The sequence below is a fragment of the Staurois parvus genome, unplaced genomic scaffold, assembly GCF_062004578.1.
Source record: "Staurois parvus isolate SC_StPar_1 unplaced genomic scaffold, SC_StPar_1.0 ptg000011l, whole genome shotgun sequence".
Lineage (NCBI taxonomy): Eukaryota > Metazoa > Chordata > Amphibia > Anura > Ranidae > Staurois > Staurois parvus.
The window spans coordinates 21,600,267-21,622,606 of NW_028317807.1; the positions used below are offsets into that span (position 1 = coordinate 21,600,267).

The 22,340-nt window shown below is 46.3% G+C and overlaps 42 non-coding genes across 42 annotated transcripts; all 42 read right to left on the bottom strand.

Moving 5' to 3' along the window:
* Window positions 1–1,259: 1,259 nt before the first annotated feature.
* Window positions 1,260–1,331, bottom strand: TRNAC-GCA (transfer RNA cysteine (anticodon GCA)). Its single transcript has one exon. It is a non-coding gene; the product is annotated as a tRNA-Cys (tRNA).
* A 1,616-nt stretch (window positions 1,332–2,947) lies between these two features.
* On the bottom strand, window positions 2,948–3,019 carry TRNAC-GCA (transfer RNA cysteine (anticodon GCA)). The gene has a single exon. It is a non-coding gene; the product is annotated as a tRNA-Cys (tRNA).
* A 488-nt stretch (window positions 3,020–3,507) lies between these two features.
* TRNAC-GCA (transfer RNA cysteine (anticodon GCA)) lies at window positions 3,508–3,579 on the bottom strand. The gene has a single exon. It is a non-coding gene; the product is annotated as a tRNA-Cys (tRNA).
* A 303-nt stretch (window positions 3,580–3,882) lies between these two features.
* Window positions 3,883–3,954, bottom strand: TRNAC-GCA (transfer RNA cysteine (anticodon GCA)). The gene has a single exon. It is a non-coding gene; the product is annotated as a tRNA-Cys (tRNA).
* Window positions 3,955–4,440: 486 nt separating this feature from the next.
* Window positions 4,441–4,512, bottom strand: TRNAC-GCA (transfer RNA cysteine (anticodon GCA)). Its single transcript has one exon. It is a non-coding gene; the product is annotated as a tRNA-Cys (tRNA).
* Window positions 4,513–4,816: 304 nt separating this feature from the next.
* On the bottom strand, window positions 4,817–4,888 carry TRNAC-GCA (transfer RNA cysteine (anticodon GCA)). Its single transcript has one exon. It is a non-coding gene; the product is annotated as a tRNA-Cys (tRNA).
* Window positions 4,889–5,191: 303 nt separating this feature from the next.
* On the bottom strand, window positions 5,192–5,263 carry TRNAC-GCA (transfer RNA cysteine (anticodon GCA)). Its single transcript has one exon. It is a non-coding gene; the product is annotated as a tRNA-Cys (tRNA).
* Window positions 5,264–5,379: 116 nt separating this feature from the next.
* Window positions 5,380–5,451, bottom strand: TRNAC-GCA (transfer RNA cysteine (anticodon GCA)). The gene has a single exon. It is a non-coding gene; the product is annotated as a tRNA-Cys (tRNA).
* Window positions 5,452–5,566: 115 nt separating this feature from the next.
* TRNAC-GCA (transfer RNA cysteine (anticodon GCA)) lies at window positions 5,567–5,638 on the bottom strand. The gene has a single exon. It is a non-coding gene; the product is annotated as a tRNA-Cys (tRNA).
* An 861-nt stretch (window positions 5,639–6,499) lies between these two features.
* TRNAC-GCA (transfer RNA cysteine (anticodon GCA)) lies at window positions 6,500–6,571 on the bottom strand. The gene has a single exon. It is a non-coding gene; the product is annotated as a tRNA-Cys (tRNA).
* A 116-nt stretch (window positions 6,572–6,687) lies between these two features.
* Window positions 6,688–6,759, bottom strand: TRNAC-GCA (transfer RNA cysteine (anticodon GCA)). Its single transcript has one exon. It is a non-coding gene; the product is annotated as a tRNA-Cys (tRNA).
* A 303-nt stretch (window positions 6,760–7,062) lies between these two features.
* Window positions 7,063–7,134, bottom strand: TRNAC-GCA (transfer RNA cysteine (anticodon GCA)). The gene has a single exon. It is a non-coding gene; the product is annotated as a tRNA-Cys (tRNA).
* Window positions 7,135–7,250: 116 nt separating this feature from the next.
* On the bottom strand, window positions 7,251–7,322 carry TRNAC-GCA (transfer RNA cysteine (anticodon GCA)). Its single transcript has one exon. It is a non-coding gene; the product is annotated as a tRNA-Cys (tRNA).
* A 115-nt stretch (window positions 7,323–7,437) lies between these two features.
* On the bottom strand, window positions 7,438–7,509 carry TRNAC-GCA (transfer RNA cysteine (anticodon GCA)). Its single transcript has one exon. It is a non-coding gene; the product is annotated as a tRNA-Cys (tRNA).
* Window positions 7,510–7,810: 301 nt separating this feature from the next.
* TRNAC-GCA (transfer RNA cysteine (anticodon GCA)) lies at window positions 7,811–7,882 on the bottom strand. The gene has a single exon. It is a non-coding gene; the product is annotated as a tRNA-Cys (tRNA).
* Window positions 7,883–8,370: 488 nt separating this feature from the next.
* On the bottom strand, window positions 8,371–8,442 carry TRNAC-GCA (transfer RNA cysteine (anticodon GCA)). The gene has a single exon. It is a non-coding gene; the product is annotated as a tRNA-Cys (tRNA).
* A 116-nt stretch (window positions 8,443–8,558) lies between these two features.
* Window positions 8,559–8,630, bottom strand: TRNAC-GCA (transfer RNA cysteine (anticodon GCA)). The gene has a single exon. It is a non-coding gene; the product is annotated as a tRNA-Cys (tRNA).
* Window positions 8,631–8,932: 302 nt separating this feature from the next.
* On the bottom strand, window positions 8,933–9,004 carry TRNAC-GCA (transfer RNA cysteine (anticodon GCA)). The gene has a single exon. It is a non-coding gene; the product is annotated as a tRNA-Cys (tRNA).
* Window positions 9,005–9,305: 301 nt separating this feature from the next.
* TRNAC-GCA (transfer RNA cysteine (anticodon GCA)) lies at window positions 9,306–9,377 on the bottom strand. The gene has a single exon. It is a non-coding gene; the product is annotated as a tRNA-Cys (tRNA).
* Window positions 9,378–10,618: 1,241 nt separating this feature from the next.
* TRNAC-GCA (transfer RNA cysteine (anticodon GCA)) lies at window positions 10,619–10,690 on the bottom strand. The gene has a single exon. It is a non-coding gene; the product is annotated as a tRNA-Cys (tRNA).
* Window positions 10,691–11,356: 666 nt separating this feature from the next.
* Window positions 11,357–11,428, bottom strand: TRNAC-GCA (transfer RNA cysteine (anticodon GCA)). Its single transcript has one exon. It is a non-coding gene; the product is annotated as a tRNA-Cys (tRNA).
* A 114-nt stretch (window positions 11,429–11,542) lies between these two features.
* Window positions 11,543–11,614, bottom strand: TRNAC-GCA (transfer RNA cysteine (anticodon GCA)). The gene has a single exon. It is a non-coding gene; the product is annotated as a tRNA-Cys (tRNA).
* Window positions 11,615–11,918: 304 nt separating this feature from the next.
* Window positions 11,919–11,990, bottom strand: TRNAI-GAU (transfer RNA isoleucine (anticodon GAU)). Its single transcript has one exon. It is a non-coding gene; the product is annotated as a tRNA-Ile (tRNA).
* A 2,174-nt stretch (window positions 11,991–14,164) lies between these two features.
* Window positions 14,165–14,236, bottom strand: TRNAC-GCA (transfer RNA cysteine (anticodon GCA)). Its single transcript has one exon. It is a non-coding gene; the product is annotated as a tRNA-Cys (tRNA).
* Window positions 14,237–15,853: 1,617 nt separating this feature from the next.
* TRNAC-GCA (transfer RNA cysteine (anticodon GCA)) lies at window positions 15,854–15,925 on the bottom strand. The gene has a single exon. It is a non-coding gene; the product is annotated as a tRNA-Cys (tRNA).
* Window positions 15,926–16,413: 488 nt separating this feature from the next.
* Window positions 16,414–16,485, bottom strand: TRNAC-GCA (transfer RNA cysteine (anticodon GCA)). The gene has a single exon. It is a non-coding gene; the product is annotated as a tRNA-Cys (tRNA).
* Window positions 16,486–16,788: 303 nt separating this feature from the next.
* TRNAC-GCA (transfer RNA cysteine (anticodon GCA)) lies at window positions 16,789–16,860 on the bottom strand. Its single transcript has one exon. It is a non-coding gene; the product is annotated as a tRNA-Cys (tRNA).
* A 486-nt stretch (window positions 16,861–17,346) lies between these two features.
* TRNAC-GCA (transfer RNA cysteine (anticodon GCA)) lies at window positions 17,347–17,418 on the bottom strand. Its single transcript has one exon. It is a non-coding gene; the product is annotated as a tRNA-Cys (tRNA).
* Window positions 17,419–17,534: 116 nt separating this feature from the next.
* Window positions 17,535–17,606, bottom strand: TRNAC-GCA (transfer RNA cysteine (anticodon GCA)). The gene has a single exon. It is a non-coding gene; the product is annotated as a tRNA-Cys (tRNA).
* Window positions 17,607–17,722: 116 nt separating this feature from the next.
* TRNAC-GCA (transfer RNA cysteine (anticodon GCA)) lies at window positions 17,723–17,794 on the bottom strand. Its single transcript has one exon. It is a non-coding gene; the product is annotated as a tRNA-Cys (tRNA).
* Window positions 17,795–18,097: 303 nt separating this feature from the next.
* On the bottom strand, window positions 18,098–18,169 carry TRNAC-GCA (transfer RNA cysteine (anticodon GCA)). Its single transcript has one exon. It is a non-coding gene; the product is annotated as a tRNA-Cys (tRNA).
* A 116-nt stretch (window positions 18,170–18,285) lies between these two features.
* On the bottom strand, window positions 18,286–18,357 carry TRNAC-GCA (transfer RNA cysteine (anticodon GCA)). Its single transcript has one exon. It is a non-coding gene; the product is annotated as a tRNA-Cys (tRNA).
* Window positions 18,358–18,472: 115 nt separating this feature from the next.
* On the bottom strand, window positions 18,473–18,544 carry TRNAC-GCA (transfer RNA cysteine (anticodon GCA)). Its single transcript has one exon. It is a non-coding gene; the product is annotated as a tRNA-Cys (tRNA).
* An 861-nt stretch (window positions 18,545–19,405) lies between these two features.
* On the bottom strand, window positions 19,406–19,477 carry TRNAC-GCA (transfer RNA cysteine (anticodon GCA)). The gene has a single exon. It is a non-coding gene; the product is annotated as a tRNA-Cys (tRNA).
* A 116-nt stretch (window positions 19,478–19,593) lies between these two features.
* On the bottom strand, window positions 19,594–19,665 carry TRNAC-GCA (transfer RNA cysteine (anticodon GCA)). Its single transcript has one exon. It is a non-coding gene; the product is annotated as a tRNA-Cys (tRNA).
* A 304-nt stretch (window positions 19,666–19,969) lies between these two features.
* On the bottom strand, window positions 19,970–20,041 carry TRNAC-GCA (transfer RNA cysteine (anticodon GCA)). Its single transcript has one exon. It is a non-coding gene; the product is annotated as a tRNA-Cys (tRNA).
* Window positions 20,042–20,344: 303 nt separating this feature from the next.
* Window positions 20,345–20,416, bottom strand: TRNAC-GCA (transfer RNA cysteine (anticodon GCA)). Its single transcript has one exon. It is a non-coding gene; the product is annotated as a tRNA-Cys (tRNA).
* A 298-nt stretch (window positions 20,417–20,714) lies between these two features.
* Window positions 20,715–20,786, bottom strand: TRNAC-GCA (transfer RNA cysteine (anticodon GCA)). The gene has a single exon. It is a non-coding gene; the product is annotated as a tRNA-Cys (tRNA).
* A 113-nt stretch (window positions 20,787–20,899) lies between these two features.
* TRNAC-GCA (transfer RNA cysteine (anticodon GCA)) lies at window positions 20,900–20,971 on the bottom strand. The gene has a single exon. It is a non-coding gene; the product is annotated as a tRNA-Cys (tRNA).
* A 116-nt stretch (window positions 20,972–21,087) lies between these two features.
* TRNAC-GCA (transfer RNA cysteine (anticodon GCA)) lies at window positions 21,088–21,159 on the bottom strand. The gene has a single exon. It is a non-coding gene; the product is annotated as a tRNA-Cys (tRNA).
* Window positions 21,160–21,834: 675 nt separating this feature from the next.
* TRNAC-GCA (transfer RNA cysteine (anticodon GCA)) lies at window positions 21,835–21,906 on the bottom strand. The gene has a single exon. It is a non-coding gene; the product is annotated as a tRNA-Cys (tRNA).
* Window positions 21,907–22,022: 116 nt separating this feature from the next.
* Window positions 22,023–22,094, bottom strand: TRNAC-GCA (transfer RNA cysteine (anticodon GCA)). The gene has a single exon. It is a non-coding gene; the product is annotated as a tRNA-Cys (tRNA).
* Between the last annotated feature and the right edge of the window lie 246 nt (window positions 22,095–22,340).

The following is a 22,340-nucleotide window of genomic DNA, read 5'->3' on the forward strand; positions in this document are numbered from 1 at the left end:
TGCTCTGCCACTGAGCTATGCCCCCTTTGGCTTTTCTAGCGTTTTTTACATTTTTTTTTCTATTCGTACTATCTCTTTAAACACATCGGAGAGAATCGGCAAACACGTTCGCCGGCTTCCCTTTTCTGGGCAAAAGGTAGAGGGGGCACCTGGATTTGATCCGAAGACCTCTTGATCTGCAGTCGAATGCTCTGCCACTGAGCTATGCCCCCTTTGGCTTTTCTGGCGTTTTTTACATTTTTTTTTATGTTCGTTCTAACTCTTTAAACACATGGGAGAGAATCGGCAAACCCATTCGCCGGCTTCCCTTTTCTGGGCGAATGGTAGAGGGGGCACCCAGATTTGAACCGAAGACCTCTCGATCTGCATTCGAATGCTCTGCCACTGAGCTATTCCCCCTTTAGTTTTTCTGGCATTTTTAACATTTTTTTTTTCTATTCGTTCTAGCTCTTTAAACACATCGGAGAGAATCGGCAAACACGTTCTCCGGCTTCCCTTTTCTGGGCAAAAGGTAGAGAGGGCACCCGGATTTGAACCGAAGACCTCTCGATCTGCAGTCGAATGCTCTGCCACTGAGATATGCCCCCTTCGGCTTTTCTGGGTTTTTTTCATTTTTTTTCTATTGGTTCTATCTCTTTAAACACATCAGAGAGAATCGGCAAACACGTTCGCCGGCTTCCCTTTTCTGGGCAAAAGGTAGAGGGGGAATTTGGATTTGAACCAAAGACGTCTCAATTTGCAGTCGAATGCTCTGCCACTGAGCTATGCCCCCTTTGGCTTTTCTGTCGTTGTTTACATTTTTTTTTCCTATCCGTTCTATCTCTTTAAACACATCGGAGAGAATCGGCAAACACGTTCGCCGGCTTCCCTTTTCTGGGCAAAAGGTAGAGGGGGCACCCGGATTTGAACCGAAGACCTCCAATTTGCAGTCGAATGCTCTGCCCCTGAGCTATGCCCCCTTTGGCTTTCCTGGGTTTTTTTTCATTTTTTTTCTATTCGTTCTATCTCTTTAAACACATCGGAGAGAATCGGCAAACACGTTCGCTGGCTTCCCTTTTCTGGGCAAAAGGTAGAGGGGGAATTTGGATTTGAACCAAAGACGTCTCAATTTGCAGTCGAATGCTCTGCCACTGAGCTATGCCCCCTTTGGCTTTTCTGTAGTTGTTTACATTTTTTTTCTATCGGTTCTATCTCTTTAAACACATCGGAGAGAATCGGCAAACACGTTCGCCGGCTTCCCTTTTCTGGGCAAAAGGTAGAGAGGGCACCCGGATTTGAACCGAAGACCTCTCGATCTGCAGTCGAATGCTCTGCCACTGAGCTATGCCCCCTTTGGCTTTTCAGGCGTTTTTTACATTTTTTTTTTCTATTCGTTCTATCTCTTTAAACACATAGGAGAGAATCGGCAAACACGTTCGCCGGCTTCCCTTTTCTGGGCAAAAGGTAGAGGGGGAATTTGGATTTGAACCAAAGACGTCTCAATTTGCAGTCGAATGCTCTGCCACTGAGCTATGCCCCCTTTGGCTTTTCTGTCGTTGTTTACATTTTTTTTTTCTATTCGTACTATCTCTTTAAACACATTGGAGAGAATCCGCAAACACGTTCGCCGGCTTCCCTTTTCTGGGCAAAGGGGTAGAGGGGGCACCTGGATTTGAACTGAAGACCTCTCGATCTGCAGTCGAATGCTCTGCCACTGAGCTACGCCCCCTTTGGCTTTTCTAGCGTTTTTTACATTTTTTTTTCTATTCGTTCTATCTCTTTAAACACATCGGAGAGAATCGGCAAACACGTTCGCCGGCTTCCCTTTTCTGGGCAAAAGGTAGAGGGGGCACCCGGATTTGAACCGAAGACCTCTACGATCTGCAGTCGAATGCTCTGCCACTGAGCTATGCCCCCTTTGGCTTTTCTGGTGTTTTTTACATTTTTTTTCCTATTCGTTCTATCTCTTTAAACACATAGGAGAGAATCGGCAAACACGTTCGCCGGCTTCCCTTTTCTGGGCAAAAGGTAGAGAGGGCACCCGGATTTGAACCGAAGACCTCTCGATCTGCAGTTGAATGCTCTGCCACTGAGCTATGCCCCCTTTGGCTTTTCAGGCATTTTTTACATTTTTTTTTTCTATTCGTTCTATCTCTTTAAACACATCGGAGAGAATCGGCAAACACGTTCGCCGGCTTCCCTTTTCTGGGCAAAAGGTAGAGGGGGAACCCGGATTTGAACCGAAGACCTCTCGATCTGCAGTCGAATGCTCTGCCACTGAGCTATGCCCCCTTTGGTTTTTCTAGCGTTTTTTACATTTTTTTTTCTATTCGTTCTATCTCTTTAAACACATTGGAGAGAATCGGCAAACACGTTCGCCGGCTTCCCTTTTCTGGGCAAAAGGTAGAGGGGGCACCCGGATTTGAACCGAAGACCTCTCGATCTGCAGTTGAATGCTCTGCCACTGAGCTATGCCCCCTTATTCCTTTCTGGCGTTTTTTACATTTTTTTTTTCTATTCGTTCTATCTCTTTAAACACATCGGAGAGAATCGGCAAACACGTTCGCCGTCTTCCCTTTTCTGGGTAAAATGTAGAGGGGGCACCCTGATTTGAACCGAAGACCTCTTGATCTGCAGTTGAATGCTCTGCCACTGAGCTATGCCCCCTTTGGCTTTTCTGGGTTTTTTTCTTTTTTTTTCTAGTCGTTCTATCTCTTTAAACACATCAGAGAGATTCGGCAAACACGTTCGCCGGCTTCCATTTTCTGGGCAAAAGGTAGAGGGGGCTCCCGGATTTGATCCGAAGACCTCTCGATCTGCAGTCGAATGCTCTGCCACTGAGCTATGCCCCCTTTAGTTTTTCTGGCGTTTTTTACATTTTTTTTTTCTATTCGTTCTATCTCTTTAAACACATCGGAGAGAATCGGCAAACACGTTCGCCGGCTTCCCTTTTCTGGGCAAAAGGTAGAGGGGGCACCCGGATTTGAACCGAAGACCTCTCGATCTGCAGTCGAATGCTCTGCCACTGAGCTATGCCCCCTTATTCTTTTCTGGCATTTTTTACATTTTTTTTTCTATTCGTTCTATCTCTTTAAACACATCGGAGAGAATCGGCAAACACGTTCGCCGGCTTCCCTTTTCTGGGCAAAATGTAGAGGGGGTACCCGGATTTGAACCGAAGACCTCTCGATCTGCAGTCGAATGCTCTGCCACTGAGCTATGCCCCCTTTGGTTTTTCAGGCGTTTTTTACATTTTTTTTCTCTATTCGTTCTATCTCTTTTAACACATCGGAGAGAATCGGAAAACACGTTCGCCAGCTTCCTTTTTCTTGGCAAAAAGTAGAGGGGGCACCCGGATTTGAACCGAAGACCTCTCGATCTGCAGTTGAATGCTCTGCCACTGAGCTATGCCCCCTTTGGCTTTTCTGGGTTTTATTCTTTTTTTTTCTATTCGTTCTATCTCTTTAAACATATCAGAGAGAATCGGCAAACACGTTCGCCGGCTTCACTTTTCTGGGCAAAAGGTAGAGGGGGCACCCGGATTTGAACCGAAGACCTCTCGATCTGCAGTCGAATGCTCTGCCACTGAGCTATGCCCCCTTAGGCTTTCCTGGCGTTTTTTACATTTTTTTTTCTATTCGTTCTATCTCTTTAAACACATCGGAGAGAATCGGCAAACACGTTCGCCGGCTTCCCTTTTCTGGGCAAAAGGTAGAGGGGGCTCCCGGATTTGAACCGAAGACTTCTCGATCTGCAGTCGAATGCTCTGCCACTGAGCTATGCCTCCTTTAGTTTTTCTGGCGTTTTTTACATTTTTTTTTTCTATTCGTTCTAGCTCTTTAAACACATCGGAGAGAATCGGCAAACACGTTCGCCGGCTTCCCTTTTCTGGGCAAAAGGTAGAGGGGGCACCCGGATTTGAACCGAAGACCTCTCGATCTGCAGTCGAATGCTCTGCCACTGAGCTATGCCCCCTTTGGCTTTTCAGGCGTTTTTTACATTTTTTTTTTCTATTCGTTCTATCTCTTTAAACACATCGGAGGGAATCGGAAAACACGTTCGCCGGCTTCCCTTTTCTGGGCAAAATGTAGAGGGGGCACCCGGATTTGAACCGAAGACCTCTCGATCTGCAGTTGAACGCTCTGCCACTGAGCTATGCCCCCTTAGGCTTTTCTGGGTTTTTTTCTTTTTTTTTCTATTCGTTCTATCTCTTTAAACACAGAGAGAATCGGCAAACACGTTCGCCGGCTTCCCTTTTCTGGGCAAAAGGTAGAGGGGGCACCCGGATTTGAACCGAACACCTCTCGATCTGCAGTCGAATGCTCTGCCACAGAGCTATGCCCCCTTTAGTTTTTCTGGCGTTTTTTACATTTTTTTTTTCTATTCGTTCTAGCTCTTTAAACACATCGGAGAGAATCGGCAAACACGTTCGCCGGCTTCCCTTTTCTGGGCAAAAGGTAGAGGGGGCACCCGGATTTGAACCGAAGACCTCTCGATCTGCAGTCGAATGCTCTGCCACTGAGCTATGCCCCCTTTGGCTTTTCTTGGTTTTTTTACATTTTTTTTTTCTATTCGTTCTATCTCTTTAAACACATCTGAGGGAATCGGAAAACACGTTCGCCGGCTTCCCTTTTCTGGGCAAAATGTAGAGGGGGCACGCGGATTTGAACCGAAGACGTCTCGATCTGCAGTCGAATGCTCTGCCACTGAGCTATGCCCCCTTTAGCTTTTCTGATGTTTTTTACATTTTTTTTTTCTATTCGGTCTAGCTCTTTAAACACATCGGAGAGAATCGGCAAACACGTTCGCCGGCTTCCCTTTTCTGGGCAAAAGGTAGAGGGGGCACCCGGATTTGAACCGAAGACCTCTCGATCTGCAGTCGAATGCTCTGCCACTGAGCTATGCCCCCTTTAGTTTTTCTGGCGTTTTTTACATTTTTTTTTTCTATTCGTTCTAGCTCTTTAAACACATCGGAGAGAATCGGCAAACACGTTCGCCGGCTTCCCTTTTCTGGGCAAAAGGTAGAGGGGGCACCTGGATTTGAACCGAAGACCTCTCGATCTACAGTCGAATGCTCTGCCACTGAGCTATGCCCCCTCTGGCCTTTCTAGTGTTTTTTACATTTTTTTTTCTATTCGTTCTATCTCTTTAAACACATCAGAGAGAATCGGCAAACACGTACGCCGGCTTCCTTTTTCTGGGCAAAGGGTAGAGGGGGCACCCGGATTTGAACCGAAGACCTCTCGATCTGCAGTCGAATGCTCTGCCACTGAGCTATGCCCCCTTTGGCTTTTCTGGCGTTTTTTACATTTTTTTTTTCTATTCGTCCTATCTCTTTAAACACATCGGAGAGAATCGGCAAACACGTTCGCCGGCTTCCCTTTTCTGGGCAAAAGGTCGAGAGGGCACCCGGATTTGAACCGAAGACCTCTCGATCTGCAGTCGAATGCTCTGCCACTGAGCTATGCCCCCTCTGGCCTTTCTAGTGTTTTTTACATTTTTTTTTCTATTCGTTCTACCTCTTTAAACACATCAGAGAGAATCGGCAAACACGTTCGCCGGCTTCCTTTTTCTTGGCAAAAAGTAGAGGGGGCACGCGGATTTGAACCGAAGACCTCTCGATCTGCAGTCGAATGCTCTGCCACTGAGCTATGCCCCCTTTAGCTTTTCTGGCGTTTTTTACATTTTTTTTTTCTATTCGGTCTAGCTCTTTAAACACATCGGAGAGAATCGGCAAACACGTTCGCCGGCTTCCCTTTTCTGGGCAAAATGTAGAGGGGGCACCCGGATTTGAACCGAAGACCTCTCGATCTGCAGTTCAATGCTCTGCCACTGAGCTATGCCCCCTTTGGCTTTTCTGGGTTTTTTTCTTTTTTTTTCTATTCGTACTATCTCTTTAAACACATCATAGAGAATCGGCAAACACGTTCGCCGGCTTCCCTTTTCTGGGCAAAAGGTAGAGGGGGCACCCGGATTTGAACCGAAGACCTCTCGATCTGCAGTCGAATGCTCTGCCACTGAGCTATGCCTCCTTAGGCTTTTCTGGGTTTTTTTCTTTTTTTTTCTATTCGTTCTATCTCTTTAAACACATCAGAGAGAATCGGCAAACACGTTCGCCGGCTTCCCTTTTCTGGGCAAAAGGTAGAGGGGGCACCCGGATTTGAACCGAAGACCTCTCGATCTGCAGTCGAATGCTCTGCCACTGAGCTATAGCCCCTTCTGCTTTTCTTGTTTTTTTTTCATTTTTTTTCTATTTGTTCTATCTATTTAAACACATCGGAGAGAATCGGCAAACACGTTGGCCGGCTTCCCTTTTCTGGGCAGAATGTAGAGGGGGCACCCGGATTTGAACCGAAGACCTCTCGATTCAGCAGTCGAATGCTCTGCCACTGAGCTATGCCCCCTTTGGCTTTTCTGGCGTTTTTTACATTTTTTTTTTCTATTCGTACTATCTCTTTAAACACATCGGAGAGAATCGGCAAACACGTTCGCCGGCTTCCCTTTTCTGGGCAAAAGGTAGAGGGGGCACCTGGATTTGAACCGAAGACCTCTCGATCTGCAGTCGAATGCTCTGCCACTGAGCTATGCCCCCTTTAGCTTTTCTGACGTTTTTTACATTTTTTTTTTCTATTCGGTCTAGCTCTTTAAACACATCGGAGAGAATCGGCAAACACGTTCGCCGGCTTCCCTTTTCTGGGCAAAAGGTAGAGGGGGCACCCGGATTTGAACCGAAGACCTCTCGATCTGCAGTCGAATGCTCTGCCACTGAGCTATGCCCCCTTTAGTTTTTCCGGCGTTTTTTACATTTTTTTTTTCTATTCGTTCTAGCTCTTTAAACACATCGGAGAGAATCGGCAAACACGTTCGCCGGCTTCCCTTTTCTGGGCAAAAGGTAGAGGGGGCACCTGGATTTGAACCGAAGACCTCTCGATCTACAGTCGAATGCTCTGCCACTGAGCTATGCCCCCTCTGGCCTTTCTAGTGTTTTTTACATTTTTTTTTCTATTCGTTCTATTTCTTTAAACACATCAGAGAGAATCGGCAAACACGTTCGCCGGCTTCCCTTTTCTGGGCAAAGGGTAGAGGGGGCACCTGGATTTGAACCGAAGACCTCTCGATCTGCAGTCGAATGCTCTGCCACTGAGCTATGCCCCCTTTGGCTTTTCTGGCGTTTTTTACATTTTTTTTTTCTATTCGTCCTATCTCTTTAAACACATCGGAGAGAATCGGCAAACACGTTCGCCGGCTTCCCTTTTCTGGGCAAAAGGTCGAGAGGGCACCCGGATTTGAACCGAAGACCTCTCGATCTGCAGTCGAATGCTCTGCCACTGAGCTATGCCCCCTCTGGCCTTTCTAGTGTTTTTTACATTTTTTTTTCTATTCGTTCTACCTCTTTAAACACATCATAGAGAATCGGCAAACACGTTCGCCGGCTTCCTTTTTCTTGGCAAAAAGTAGAGGGGGCACGCGGATTTGAACCGAAGACCTCTCGATCTGCAGTCGAATGCTCTGCCACTGAGCTATGCCCCCTTTAGCTTTTCTGGCGTTTTTTACATTTTTTTTTTCTATTCGGTCTAGCTCTTTAAACACATCGGAGAGAATCGGCAAACACGTTCGCCGGCTTCCCTTTTCTGGGCAAAATGTAGAGGGGGCACCCGGATTTGAACCGAAGACCTCTCGATCTGCAGTTCAATGCTCTGCCACTGAGCTATGCCCCCTTTGGCTTTTCTGGGTTTTTTTCTTTTTTTTTCTATTCGTACTATCTCTTTAAACACATCATAGAGAATCGGCAAACACGTTCGCCGGCTTCCCTTTTCTGGGCAAAAGGTAGAGGGGGCAACCGGATTTGAACCGAAGACCTCTCGATCTGCAGTCGAATGCTCTGCCACTGAGCTATGCCCCCTTAGGCTTTTCTGGGTTTTTTTCTTTTTTTTTCTATTCGTTCTATCTCTTTAAACACATCAGAGAGAATCGGCAAACACGTTCGCCGGCTTCCCTTTTCTGGGCAAAAGGTAGAGGGGGCACCCGGATTTGAACCGAAGACCTCTCGATCTGCAGTCGAATGCTCTGCCACTGAGCTATAGCCCCTTCTACTTTTCTTGTTTTTTTTTCATTTTTTTTCTATTTGTTCTATCTATTTAAACACATCGGAGATAATCGGCAAACACGTTCGCCGGCTTCCCTTTTCTGGGCAGAATGTAGAGGGGGCACCCGGATTTGAACCGAAGACCTCTCGATTCAGCAGTCGAATGCTCTGCCACTGAGCTATGCCCCCTTTGGCTTTTCTGGCGTTTTTTACATTTTTTTTTTCTATTCGTACTATCTCTTTAAACACATCGGAGAGAATCGGCAAACACGTTCGCCGGCTTCCCTTTTCTGGGCAAAAGGTAGAGGGGGCACCTGGATTTGAACCGAAGACCTCTCGATCTGCAGTCGAATGCTCTGCCACTGAGCTATGCCCCCTTTGGCTTTTCTGTCGTTTTTTACATTTTTTTTTTCTATTCGTTCTATCTCTTTAAACACATCGGAGAGAATCGGCAAACACGTTCGCCGGCTTCCCTTTTCTGGGCAAAAGGTCGAGGGGGCACCCGGATTTGAACCGAAGACCTCTCGATCTGCAGTCGAATGCTCTGCCACTGAGCTATGCCCCCTTTGGTTTTTCAGGCGTTTTTTTACATTTTTTTTTTCTATTCGTTCTATCTCTTTAAACACATCGGAGAGAATCGAAAAACACGTTCGCCGGCTTCATTTTTCTTGGCAAAGGGTAGAGGGGGCACCCGGATTTGAACCGAAGACCTCTCAATCTGCAGTTGAATGCTCTGCCACTGAGCTATGCCCCCTTTGGCTTTTCTGGGTTTTTTTCTTTTTTTTTCTATTCGTACTATCTCTTTAAACACATCATAGAGAATCGGCAAACACGTTCGCCGGCTTCCCTTTTCTGGGCAAAAGGTAGAGGGGGCAACCGGATTTGAACCGAAGACCTCTCGATCTGCAGTCGAATGCTCTGCCACTGAGCTATGCCCCCTTAGGCTTTTCTGGGTTTTTTTCTTTTTTTTTCTATTCGTTCTATCTCTTTAAACACATCAGAGAGAATCGGCAAACACGTTCGCCGGCTTCCCTTTTCTGGGCAAAAGGTAGAGGGGGCACCCGGATTTGAACCGAACACCTCTCGATCTGCAGTCGAATGCTCTGCCACTGAGCTATGCCCCCTTTAGTTTTTCTGGCGTTTTTTACATTTTTTTTTTCTATTCGTTCTAGCTCTTTAAACACATCGGAGAGAATCGGCAAACACGTTCGCCGGCTTCCCTTTTCTGGGCAAAAGGTAGAGGGGGCACCCGGATTTGAACCGAAGACCTCTCGATCTGCAGTCGAATGCTCTGCCACTGAGCTATGCCCCCTTTGGCTTTTCTGGGTTTTTTTCTTTTTTTTTTATTCGTTCTATCTCTTTAAACACATCAGAGTGAATCGGCAAACACGTTCGCCGGCTTCCCTTTTCTGGGCAAAAGGTAGTGGGGGCTCCAGGATTTGAACCGAAGACCTCTCGATCTGCAGTCGAATGCTCTGCCATTGAGCTATGCCCCCTTTAGTTTTTCGGGCGTTTTTTACATTTTTTTTTCTATTCGTTCTAGCTCTTTAAACACATCGGAGAGAATCGGCAAACACGTTCGCCGGCTTCCCTTTTCTGGGCAAAAGGTAGAGGGGGCACCCGGATTTGAACCGAAGACCTCTCGATCTGCAGTCGAATTGCTCTGCCACTGAGCTATGCCCCTTTTGGCTTTTCTAGCGTTTTTTACATTTTTTTTTTCTATTCGTACTATCTCTTTAAACACATTGGAGAGATTCGGCAAACACGTTCGCCGGCTTCCCTTTTCTGGGCAAAAGGTAGAGGGGGCACCTGGATTTGTTCCGAAGACCTCTCGATCTGCAGTCGAACGCTCTACCACTGAGCTATGCCCCATTTGTTTTTTCTGGCGTTTTTTACATTTTTTTTTTCTATTCGTTCTATCTCTTTAAACACATCGGAGAGAATCGGCAAACACGTTCGCCGGCTTCCCTTTTCTGGCCAAAATGTGGAGGGGGCACCCGGATTTGAACAGAAGACCTCTCGATCTGCAGTCGAATGTTCTGCCACTGAGCTATGCCCCCTTTGGCTTTTCTGTTGTTGTTTACATTTTTTTTTTCTATTCATTCTATCTCTTTAAACACATCGGAGAGAATCGGCAAACATGTTCGCCGGGTTCCCTTTTCTGGGCAAAGGGTAGAGAGGGTACCCAGATATGAACCGAAGACCTCTCGCTCGGCAGTCGAATTCTCTGCCACTAAACTATACCCCCTTTGGCTTTTCTAGCGTTTTTTATATCTTTTTTTTCTACTCTTTCTATCTCTTTAAACACATCGGAGAGAATTGTCAAACATGTTCGCCGGCTTCCTTTTTCTTGGCGAAGGGTAGAGGGGGCATCCGGATTTGAACCGAAGACCTCTTGATCTGCAGTCGAATGCTCTGCCACTGAGCTATGCCCCCTTTGGCTTTTCTGGCGTTTTTTACATTTTTTTTTTCTATTTGTTCTATCTCTTTAAACACATCGGAGAGAATCGGCAAATACGTTCGTCGGCTTCCTTTTATCTTGGCGAAAGGTAGAGGGGGCACCTGGATTTGAACCGAAGACCTCTCGATCTGCAGTCGAATGCTCTGCCACTGAGCTATGCCCCCTTTGGCGTTTCTGGCGTTTTTTACATTTTTTTTTTCTTTTCGTTCTATCTCTTTAAACACATCGGAGAGAATCGGCAAACATTTTCGCCGACTTCCCTTTTCTGGGCAAAATGTAGAGAGGGCACCCGGATTTGAACCGAAGACCTCTCGATTTGCAGTCGAATTGCTCTGCCCCCTTTGGCTTTTCTAGCGTTTTTTACATTTTTTTTTTCTATTCGTACTATCTCTTTAAACACATCGGAGAGAATCGGCAAACACGTTCGCCGGCTTCCCTTTTCTGGGCAAAAGGTAGAGGGGGCACCTGGATTTGATCCGAAGACCTCTCGATCTGCAGTCGAATGCTCTGCCACTGAGCTATGCCCCCTTTGGCTTTTCTGGCGTTTTTTACATTTTTTTTTCTATTCGTTCTATCTCTTTAAACACATCGGAGAGAATCGGCAAACACGTTCGCCGGCTTCCTTTTTCTTGGCAAAACGTAGAGAGGGCACTCGGATTTGAACCGAAGACCTCTAGATCTGCAGTCGAATGCTCTGCCACTGAGCTATGCCCCCTTTGGCTTTGCTGGGTTTTTTTTTCATTTTTTTTCTATTCTTTCTATCTCTTTAAACACATCGGAGAGAATCGGCAAACAAGTTCGCCGGCTTCCCTTTTCTTGGCAAAATATATAGGGGGCACCCGGATTTGAACCGAAGACCTCTCGATCTGCAGTCGAATGCTCTGCCACTGAGCTATACCCCCTTCGGCTTTTCTTGGTTTTTTTTCATTTTTTTTCTATTTGTTCTATCTCTTTAAACACATCGGAGAGAATCGGCAAACACGTTCGCCGGCTTCCCTTTTCTGGGCAAAATGTAGAGGGGGCACCCGGATTTGAACCGAAAACCTCTCGATCTGCAGTCGAATGCTCTGCCACTGAGCTATGCCCCCTTTGGCTTTTCAGGTGTTTTTTACATTTTTTTTTCTATCCATTCTATCTCTTTAAACACATCAGAGAGAATCGGCAAACACCTTCGCCGGCTTCCCTTTTCTGGGCAAAAGGTAGAGGGGGCACCTGGATTTGAACCGAAGACCTCTACGATCTGCAGTCGAATGCTCTGCCACTGAGCTATGCCCCCTTAGGCTTTTCTCGTGTTTTTTACATTTTTTTTTCCTATTCATTCTATCTCTTTAAACACATCGGAGAGAATCGGCAAACACGTTCGCCGGCTTCCCTTTTCTGGGCAAAAGGTAGAGAGGGCACCCGGATTTGAACCGAAGACCTCTCGATCATCAGTCGAATGCTCTGCCACTTAGCTATGCCCCCTTTGGCTTTATTGTCGTTGTTTACATTTTTTTTTTCTATCCATTCTATCTCTTTAAAAACATCGGAGAGAATCGGCAAACACGTTCGCCGGCTTCCCTTTTCTGAGCAAAAGGTAGAAGGGGATTTGAACCGAAGACCTCTCGATCTGCAGTCGAACGCTCTACCACTGAGCTATGCCCCATTTGTTTTTTCTGGCGTTTTTTACATTTTTTTTTTCTATTCGTTCTATCTCTTTAAACACATCGGAGAGAATCGGCAAACACGTTCGCCGGCTTCCCTTTTCTGGCCAAAATGTGGAGAGGGCTCCCGGATTTGAACAGAAGACCTCTCGATCTGCAGTCGAACGCTCTGCCACTGAGCTATGCCCCCTTTGGCTTTTCTGTCGTTGTTTACATTTTTTACATTTTTTTTTCTATTCATTCTATCTCTTTAAACACATCGGAGAGAATCGGCAAACACGTTCGCCGGCTTCCCTTTTCTGGGTAAAGGGTAGAGAGGGTACCCAGATATGAACCGAAGACCTCTCGATCGGCAGTCGAATTCTCTGCCACTAAGCTATTCCCCTTTGGCTTTTCTAGCGTTTTTTACATTTTTTTTTCTATTCCTTCTATCTCTTTAAACACATCGGAGAGAATCGGCAAACACGTTTGCCGGCTTCCTTTTTCTTGGCGAAGGGTAGAGGGGGCACCCGGATTTGAACAGAAGACCTCGCGATCTGCAGTCGAATGCTCTGCCACTGAGCTATGCCCCCTTTGGAGTTTCTGGTGTTTTTTACATTTTTTTTTTCTTTTCGTTCTATCTCTTTAAACACATCGGAGAGAATCGGCAAACATTTTCGCCGGCTTCCCTTTTCTGGGCAAAATGTAGAGAGGGCACCCGGATTTGAACAGAAGACCTCTCGATTTGCAGTCGAATTGCTCTGCCACTGAGCTATGCCCCCTTTGGCTTTTCTAGCGTTTTTTACATTTTTTTTTCTATTCGTACTATCTCTTTAAACACATCGGAGAGAATCGGCAAACACGTTCGCCGGCTTCCCTTTTCTGGGCAAAAGGTAGAGGGGGCACCTGGATTTGATCCGAAGACCTCTTGATCTGCAGTCGAATGCTCTGCCACTGAGCTATGCCCCCTTTGGCTTTTCTGGCGTTTTTTACATTTTTTTTTATGTTCGTTCTAACTCTTTAAACACATGGGAGAGAATCGGCAAACCCATTCGCCGGCTTCCCTTTTCTGGGCGAATGGTAGAGGGGGCACCCAGATTTGAACCGAAGACCTCTCGATCTGCATTCGAATGCTCTGCCACTGAGCTATTCCCCCTTTAGTTTTTCTGGCATTTTTAACATTTTTTTTTTCTATTCGTTCTAGCTCTTTAAACACATCGGAGAGAATCGGCAAACACGTTCTCCGGCTTCCCTTTTCTGGGCAAAAGGTAGAGAGGGCACCCGGATTTGAACCGAAGACCTCTCGATCTGCAGTCGAATGCTCTGCCACTGAGATATGCCCCCTTCGGCTTTTCTGGGTTTTTTTCATTTTTTTTCTATTGGTTCTATCTCTTTAAACACATCAGAGAGAATCGGCAAACACGTTCGCCGGCTTCCCTTTTCTGGGCAAAAGGTAGAGGGGGAATTTGGATTTGAACCAAAGACGTCTCAATTTGCAGTCGAATGCTCTGCCACTGAGCTATGCCCCCTTTGGCTTTTCTGTCGTTGTTTACATTTTTTTTTCCTATCCGTTCTATCTCTTTAAACACATCGGAGAGAATCGGCAAACACGTTCGCCGGCTTCCCTTTTCTGGGCAAAAGGTAGAGGGGGCACCCGGATTTGAACCGAAGACCTCCAATTTGCAGTCGAATGCTCTGCCCCTGAGCTATGCCCCCTTTGGCTTTCCTGGGTTTTTTTTCATTTTTTTTCTATTCGTTCTATCTCTTTAAACACATCGGAGAGAATCGGCAAACACGTTCGCTGGCTTCCCTTTTCTGGGCAAAAGGTAGAGGGGGAATTTGGATTTGAACCAAAGACGTCTCAATTTGCAGTCGAATGCTCTGCCACTGAGCTATGCCCCCTTTGGCTTTTCTGTAGTTGTTTACATTTTTTTTCTATCGGTTCTATCTCTTTAAACACATCGGAGAGAATCGGCAAACACGTTCGCCGGCTTCCCTTTTCTGGGCAAAAGGTAGAGAGGGCACCCGGATTTGAACCGAAGACCTCTCGATCTGCAGTCGAATGCTCTGCCACTAAGCTATGCCCCCTTTGGCTTTTCAGGCGTTTTTTACATTTTTTTTTTCTATTCGTTCTATCTCTTTAAACACATAGGAGAGAATCGGCAAACAAGTTCGCCGGCTTCCCTTTTCTGGGCAAAAGGTAGAGGGGGAATTTGGATTTGAACCAAAGATGTCTCAATTTGCAGTCGAATGCTCTGCCACTGAGCTATGCCCCCTTTGGCTTTTCTGTTGTTGTTTACATTTTTTTTTTCTATTTGTACTATCTCTTTAAACACATTGGAGAGAATCCGCAAACACGTTCGCCGGCTTCCCTTTTCTGGGCAAAGGGGTAGAGGGGGCACCTGGATTTGAACTGAAGACCTCTCGATCTGCAGTCGAATGCTCTGCCATTGAGCTACGCCCCCTTTGGCTTTTCTAGCGTTTTTTACATTTTTTTTTCTATTCGTTCTATCTCTTTAAACACATCGGAGAGAATCGGCAAACACGTTCGCCGGCTTCCCTTTTCTGGGCAAAAGGTAGAGGGGGCACCCGGATTTGAACCGAAGACCTCTACGATCTGCAGTCGAATGCTCTGCCACTGAGCTATGCCCCCTTTGGCTTTTCTGGTGTTTTTTACATTTTTTTTTCCTATTCGTTCTATCTCTTTAAACACATAGGAGAGAATCGGCAAACACGTTCGCCAGCTTCCCTTTTCTGGGCAAAAGGTAGAGAGGGCACCCGGATTTGAACCGAAGACCTCTCGATCTGCAGTTGAATGCTCTGCCACTGAGCTATGCCCCCTTTGGCTTTTCAGGCATTTTTTACATTTTTTTTTTCTATTCGTTCTATCTCTTTAAACACATCGGAGAGAATCGGCAAACACGCTCGCCGGCTTCCCTTTTCTGGGCAAAAGGTAGAGGGGGAACCCGGATTTGAACCGAAGACCTCTCAATCTGCAGTCGAATGCTCTGCCACTGAGCTATGCCCCCTTTGGTTTTTCTAGCGTTTTTTACATTTTTTTTTCTATTCGTTCTATCTCTTTAAACACATTGGAGAGAATCGGCAAACACGTTCGCCGGCTTCCCTTTTCTGGGCAAAAGGTAGAGGGGGCACCCGGATTTGAACCGAAGACCTCTCGATCTGCAGTTGAATGCTCTGCCACTGAGCTATGCCCCCTTATTCCTTTCTGGCGTTTTTTACATTTTTTTTTTCTATTCGTTCTATCTCTTTAAACACATCGGAGAGAATCGGCAAACACGTTCGCCGTCTTCCCTTTTCTGGGTAAAATGTAGAGGGGGCACCCTGATTTGAACCGAAGACCTCTTGATCTGCAGTTGAATGCTCTGCCACTGAGCTATGCCCCCTTTGGCTTTTCTGGGTTTTTTTCTTTTTTTTTCTAGTCGTTCTATCTCTTTTAACACATCAGAGAGAATCGGCAAACACGTTCGCCGGCTTCCATTTTCTGTGCAAAAGGTAGAGGGGGCTCCCGGATTTGATCCGAAGACCTCTCGATCTGCAGTCGAATGCTCTGCCACTGAGCTATGCCCCCTTTAGTTTTTCTGGCGTTTTTTACATTTTTTTTTTCTATTCGTTCTATCTCTTTAAACACATCGGAGAGAATCGGCAAACACGTTCGCCGGCTTCCCTTTTCTGGGCAAAAGGTAGAGGGGGCACCCGGATTTGAACCGAAGACCTCTCGATCTGCAGTCGAATGCTCTGCCACTGAGCTATGCCCCCTTATTCTTTTCTGGCATTTTTTACATTTTTTTTTCTATTCGTTCTATCTCTTTAAACACATCGGAGAGAATCGGCAAACACGTTCGCCGGCTTCCCTTTTCTGGGCAAAATGTAGAGGGGGTACCCGGATTTGAACCGAAGACCTCTCGATCTGCAGTCGAATGCTCTGCCACTGAGCTATGCCCCCTTTGGTTTTTCAGGCGTTTTTTACATTTTTTTTCTCTATTCGTTCTATCTCTTTTAACACATCGGAGAGAATCGGAAAACACGTTCGCCAGCTTCCTTTTTCTTGGCAAAAAGTAGAGGGGGCACCCGGATTTGAACCGAAGACCTCTCGATCTGCAGTTGAATGCTCTGCCACTGAGCTATGCCCCCTTTGGCTTTTCTGGGTTTTATTCTTTTTTTTTCTATTCGTTCTATCTCTTTAAACATATCAGAGAGAATCGGCAAACACGTTCGCCGGCTTCACTTTTCTGGGCAAAAGGTAGAGGGGGCACCCGGATTTGAACCGAAGACCTCTCGATCTGCAGTCGAATGCTCTGCCACTGAGCTATGCCCCCTTAGGCTTTTCTGGCGTTTTTTACATTTTTTTTTCTATTCGTTCTATCTCTTTAAACACATCGGAGAGAATCGGCAAACACGTTCGCCGGCTTCCCTTTTCTGGGCAAAAGGTAGAGGGGGCTCCCGGATTTGAACCGAAGACTTCTCGATCTGCAGTCGAATGCTCTGCCACTGAGCTATGCCTCCTTTAGTTTTTCTGGCGTTTTTTACATTTTATTTTTCTATTCGTTCTAGCTCTTTAAACACATCGGAGAGAATCGGCAAACACGTTCGCCGGCTTCCCTTTTCTGGGCAAAAGGTAGAGGGGGCACCCGGATTTGAACCGAAGACCTCTCGATCTGCAGTCGAATGCTCTGCCACTGAGCTATGCCCCCTTTGGCTTTTCAGGCGTTTTTTACATTTTTTTTTTCTATACGTTCTATCTCTTTAAACACATCGGAGGGAATCGGAAAACACGTTCGCCGGCTTCCCTTTTCTGGGCAAAATGTAGAGGGGGCACCCGGATTTGAACCGAAGACCTCTCGATCTGCAGTTGAACGCTCTGCCACTGAGCTATGCCCCCTTAGGCTTTTCTGGGTTTTTTTCTTTTTTTTTCTATTCGTTCTATCTCTTTAAACACAGAGAGAATCGGCAAACACGTTCGCCGGCTTCCCTTTTCTGGGCAAAAGGTAGAGGGGGCACCCGGATTTGAACCGAACACCTCTCGATCTGCAGTCGAATGCTCTGCCACAGAGCTATGCCCCCTTTAGTTTTTCTGGCGTTTTTTACATTTTTTTTTTCTATTCGTTCTAGCTCTTTAAACACATCGGAAAGAATCGGCAAACACGTTCGCCGGCTTCCCTTTTCTGGGCAAAAGGTAGAGGGGGCACCCGGATTTGAACCGAAGACCTCTCGATCTGCAGTCGAATGCTCTGCCACTGAGCTATGCCCCCTTTGGCTTTTCTGGGTTTTTTTACATTTTTTTTTTCTATTCGTTCTATCTCTTTAAACACATCTGAGGGAATCGGAAAACACGTTCGCCGGCTTCCCTTTTCTGGGCAAAATGTAGAGGGGGCACGCGGATTTGAACCGAAGACCTCTCGATCTGCAGTCGAATGCTCTGCCACTGAGCTATGCCCCCTTTAGCTTTTCTGATGTTTTTTACATTTTTTTTTTCTATTCGGTCTAGCTCTTTAAACACATCGGAGAGAATCGGCAAACACGTTCGCCGGCTTCCCTTTTCTGGGCAAAAGGTAGAGGGGGCACCCGGATTTGAACCGAAGACCTCTCGATCTGCAGTCGAATGCTCTGCCACTGAGCTATGCCCCCTTTAGTTTTTCTGGCGTTTTTTACATTTTTTTTTTCTATTCGTTCTAGCTCTTTAAACACATCGGAGAGAATCGGCAAACACGTTCGCCGGCTTCCCTTTTCTGGGCAAAAGGTAGAGGGGGCACCTGGATTTGAACCGATGACCTCTCGATCTACAGTCGAATGCTCTGCCACTGAGCTATGCCCCCTCTGTCCTTTCTAGTGTTTTTTACATTTTTTTTTCTATTCGTTCTATCTCTTTAAACACATCAGAGAGAATCGGCAAACACGTTCGCCGGCTTCCCTTTTCTGGGCAAAGGGTAGAGGGGGCACCCGGATTTGAACCGAAGACCTCTCGATCTGCAGTCGAATGCTCTGCCACTGAGCTATGCCCCCTTTGGCTTTTCTGGCGTTTTTTACATTTTTTTTCTCTATTCGTCCTATCTCTTTAAACACATCGGAGAGAATCGGCAAACACGTTCGCCGGCTTCCCTTTTCTGGGCAAAAGGTCGAGAGGGCACCCGGATTTGAACCGAAGACCTCTCGATCTGCAGTCGAATGCTCTGCCACTGAGCTATGCCCCCTCTGGCCTTTCTAGTGTTTTTTACATTTTTTTTTCTATTCGTTCTACCTCTTTAAACACATCAGAGAGAATCGGCAAACACGTTCGCCGGCTTCCTTTTTCTTGGCAAAAAGTAGAGGGGGCACGCGGATTTGAACCGAAGACCTCTCGATCTGCAGTCGAATGCTCTGCCACTGAGCTATGCCCCCTTTAGCTTTTCTGGCGTTTTTTACATTTTTTTTTTCTATTCGGTCTAGCTCTTTAAACACATCGGAGAGAATCGGCAAACACGTTCGCCGGCTTCCCTTTTCTGGGCAAAATGTAGAGGGGGCACCCGGATTTGAACCGAAGACCTCTCGATCTGCAGTTCAATGCTCTGCCACTGAGCTATGCCCCCTTTGGCTTTTCTGGGTTTTTTTCTTTTTTTTTCTATTCGTACTATCTCTTTAAACACATCATAGAGAATCGGCAAACACGTTCGCCGGCTTCCCTTTTCTGGGCAAAAGGTAGAGGGGGCAACTGGATTTGAACCGAAGACCTCTCGATCTGCAGTCGAATGCTCTGCCACTGAGCTATGCCCCCTTAGGCTTTTCTGGGTTTTTTTCTTTTTTTTTCTATTCGTTCTATCTCTTTAAACACATCAGAGAGAATCGGCAAACACGTTCGCCGGCTTCCCTTTTCTGGGCAAAAGGTAGAGGGGGCACCCGGATTTGAACCGAAGACCTCTCGATCTGCAGTCGAATGCTCTGCCACTGAGCTATAGCCCCTTCTGCTTTTCTTGTTTTTTTTTCATTTTTTTTCTATTTGTTCTATCTATTTAAACACATCGGAGAGAATCGGCAAACACGTTCGCCGGCTTCCCTTTTCTGGGCAGAATGTAGAGGGGGCACCCGGATTTGAACCGAAGACCTCTCGATTCAGCAGTCGAATGCTCTGCCACTGAGCTATGCCCCCTTTGGCTTTTCTGGCGTTTTTTACATTTTTTTTTTCTATTCGTACTATCTCTTTAAACACATCGGAGAGAATCGGCAAACACGTTCGCCGGCTTCCCTTTTCTGGGCAAAAGGTCGAGGGGGCACCTGGATTTGAACCGAAGACCTCTCGATCTGCAGTCGAATGCTCTGCCACTGAGCTATGCCCCCTTTGGCTTTTCTGTCGTTTTTTACATTTTTTTTTTCTATTCGTTCTATCTCTTTAAACACATCGGAGAGAATCGGCAAACACGTTCGCCGGCTTCCCTTTTCTGGGCAAAAGGTCGAGGGGGCACCCGGATTTGAACCGAAGACCTCTCGATCTGCAGTCGAATGCTCTGCCACTGAGCTATGCCCCCTTTGGTTTTTCCAGCGTTTTTTACATTTTTTTTTTCTATTCGTTCTATCTCTTTTAACACATCGGAGAGAATCGGAAAACACGTTCGCCGGCTTCCTTTTTCTTGGCAAAAAGTAGAGGGGGCACGCGGATTTGAACCGAAGACCTCTTAATCTGCAGTCGAATGCTCTGCCACTGAGCTATGCCCCCTTTAGCTTTTCTGGCGTTTTTTACATTTTTTTTTTCTATTCGGTCTAGCTCTTTAAACACATCGGAGAGAATCGGCAAACACGTTCGCCGGCTTCCCTTTTCTGGGCAAAAGGTAGAGGGGGCACCCGGATTTGAACCGAGGACCTCTCGATCTGCAGTCTAATGCTCTGCCACTGAGCTATGCCCCCTTTGGTTTTTCTGTCGTTTTTTTACATTTTTTTTTTTCTATTCGTTCTATCTCTTTAAACACATCGGAGAGAATCGAAAAACACGTTCGCCGGCTTCCTTTTTCTTGGCAAAAGGTAGAGGGGGCACCCGGATTTGAAACGAAGACCTCTCGATCTGCAGTTGAATGCTCTGCCACTGAGCTATGCCCCCTTTGGCTTTTCTTGGTTTTTTTCTTTTTTTTTCTATTCGTACTATCTCTTTAAACACATCATAGAGAATCGGCAAACACGTTTGCCGGCTTCCCTTTTCTGGGCAAAAGGTAGAGGTGGCACCCGGATTTGAACCGAAGACCTCTCGATCTGCAGTCGAATGCTCTGCCACTGAGCTATGCCCCCTTAGGCTTTTCTAGGTTTTTTCTTTTTTTTTTATTCGTTCTATCTCTTTAAACACATCAGAGAGAATCGGCAAACACGTTCGTCGGCTTCCCTTTTCTGGGCAAAAGGTAGAGGGGGCTCCCGAATTTGAACCGAAGACCTCTCGATCTGCAGTCGAATGCTCTGCCACTGAGCTATGCCCCCTTTAGTTTTTCTGGCTTTTTTACATTTTTTTTTTCTATTCGTTCTAGCTCTTTAAACACATGGGAGAGAATCGGCAAACACGTTCGCCGGCTTCCCTTTTCTGGGCAAAAGGTAGAGGGGGCACCCGGATTTGAACCGAAGACCTCTCGATCTGCAGTCGAATGCTCTGCCACTGAGCTATACCCCCTTCGGCTTTTCTTATTTTTTTTCATTTTTTTTCTATTTGTTCTATCTCTTTAAACACATCGGAGAGAATCGGCAAACACGTTCGCCGGCTTCCCTTTTCTGGGCAAAATGTAGAGGGGGCACCCGGATTTGAACCGAAGACCTCTCGATCTGCAGTCGAATGCTCTGCCACTGAGCTATGCCCCCTTTGGCTTTTCTGGCGTTTTTTACATTTTTTTTTTCTATTCGTACTATCTCTTTAAACACATCGGAGAGAATCGGCAAACACGTTCGCCGGCTTCCCTTTTCTGGGCAAAAGGTAGAGGGGGCACCCGGATTTGAACCGAAGACCTCTCGATCTGCAGTCGAATGCTCTGCCACTGAGCTATGCCCCCATTGGTTTTTCTAGCCTTTTTTACATTTTTTTTTCTATTCGTTCTATCGCTTTAAACACATTGGAGAGAATCGGCAAACACGTTCGCCGGCTTCCCTTTTCTGGGCAAAAGGTAGAGGGGGCACCCGGATTTGAACCGAAGACCTCTTGATCTGCAGTCGAATGCTCTGCCACTGAGCTATGCCCCCTTAGGCCTTTCTGGCGTTTTTTACATTTTTTTTTTCTATTCGTTCTATCTCTTTAAACACATCGGAGAGAATCGGCAAACACGTTCGCCGGCTTCCCTTTTCTTGGTAAAATGTAGAGGTGGCACCTGGATTTGAACCGAAGACCTCTCGATCTGCAGTTGAATGCTCTGCCACTGAGCTATGCCCCCTTTGGCTTTTCTGGGTTTTTTTCTTTTTTTTTCTAGTCGTTCTATCTCTTTAAACACATCAGAGAGAATCGGCAAACACGTTTGCCGGCTTCCCTTTTCTGGGCAAAAGGTAGAGGGGGCTCCCGGATTTGAACCGAAGACCTCTCGATCTGCAGTCGAATGCTCTGCCACTGAGCTATGCCCCCTTTAGTTTTTCTGGCGTTTTTTACATTTTTTTTTCTATTCGTTCTAGCTCTTTAAACACATCGGAGAGAATCGGCAAACACGTTCGCCGGCTTCCCTTTTCTGGGCAAAAGGTAGAGGTGGCACCCGGATTTGAACCGAAGACCTCTCGATCTGCAGTCGAATGCTCTGCCACTGAGCTATGCCCCCTTTGGCTTTTCAGGCGTTTTTTACATTTTTTTTTTCTATTCGTTCTATCTCTTTAAACACATCGGAGGGAATCGGAAAACACGTTCGCCGGCTTCCCTTTTCTGGGCAAAAGGTAGAGGGGGCACCCGGATTTGAACCGAAGACCTCTCGATCTGCAGTCGAATGCTCTGCCACTGAGCTATGCCCCCTTAGGCTTTTCTGGCGTTTTTTACATTTTTTTTTCTATTCGTTCTATCTCTTTAAACACATCGGAGAGAATCGGCAAACACGTTCGCCGGCTTCCCTTTTCTGGGCAAAATGTAGAGGGGGTACCCGGATTTGAACCAAAGACCTCTCGATCTGCAGTCGAATGCTCTGCCACTGAGCTATGCCCCCTTTGGTTTTTCAGGCGTTTTTTACATTTTTTTTTCTATTCGTTCTATCTCTTTTAACAC